Consider the following 956-nt stretch of genomic DNA (forward strand, 5'->3'; position numbering starts at 1 on the left):
ACCCCTGATGGAATGTGCTGAGGTACCGTGTTGGGACACTGAGGCACCAAGCCACATTTGTCTAACATACGATTGGAAATCCTAATAAACATGATATGAAGATGATACGAAGATGGCATCTGTTCTTTCGGACATGTCCGAAAGAACCAATGTCATTGGTGACCGTACAGCTCTCTAGAATGAATTTACAATTAAATCGATACCAGTAGTTGCTGACGGGCGTTGATATACATCAACGAAGACAGTTGAAAATGTGTGCCCCTACCGGGACTCGAACCCGGGATCTCCTGCTTACATGGCAGACGCTCTGTCCATCTGAGCTACCGAGGGCACAAACGATACTGCGACTGCAGGGACTTATCGCCGCCACGCTACTCGTGAGACTCACATTCTCAACTTATAGTCCACGCAGTACATTCGTAGTGCCCCTGCCATTGTACCCATTACTCGCGGAAGACAATTCACCGAGTTCCGTAAGAGTGCAGGCAAATCGTGTGCATCCGCACTGGAGGTCATCAGCTGGTTAGCCTTAAACGATATCAAGACAGAATCTGTTCATTCGGACTCTATGCTCACTAAGAGATATAATCTTCCATTAAAGGTTTAAATCTTCAATAGAGGATTACATATCTCAGTGAGTAGATTACAGCAACACTGTAAATTGTGAGTCAATCTATAACCATAATAAACTGCTTCAGTTTCTTGAGGCAGTGCAGATAACGCCGCTCATTTCACTCAGGTTATATTAACCCAATATTTGAGAATGTGAGCACTTAGCGACTTGCAACAAACTTTACTCAAAATTTCAAATTTGTGCAAAACTTTTTCTCTCTAACAACCTGCATTAAACGACGAAGGGAAAATTATTATTGTTTATTACATGTCCGCTGTTAACGTAATGGAACCTCAGAAATGATATTTTAATATCTTACTTCTTTACCACTAGCTCTATTCGC

The 956-nt window shown here is 42.3% G+C and overlaps 1 non-coding gene across 1 annotated transcript; it reads right to left on the minus strand.

Moving 5' to 3' along the window:
* Positions 1-256: 256 nt before the first annotated feature.
* Trnat-ugu (transfer RNA threonine (anticodon UGU)) lies at positions 257-331 on the minus strand. Its single transcript has one exon. It is a non-coding gene; the product is annotated as a tRNA-Thr (tRNA).
* Between the last annotated feature and the right edge of the window lie 625 nt (positions 332-956).

This window comes from Schistocerca cancellata, chromosome 6 (assembly GCF_023864275.1).
Source record: "Schistocerca cancellata isolate TAMUIC-IGC-003103 chromosome 6, iqSchCanc2.1, whole genome shotgun sequence".
Taxonomy (NCBI): Eukaryota; Metazoa; Arthropoda; class Insecta; order Orthoptera; family Acrididae; genus Schistocerca; species Schistocerca cancellata.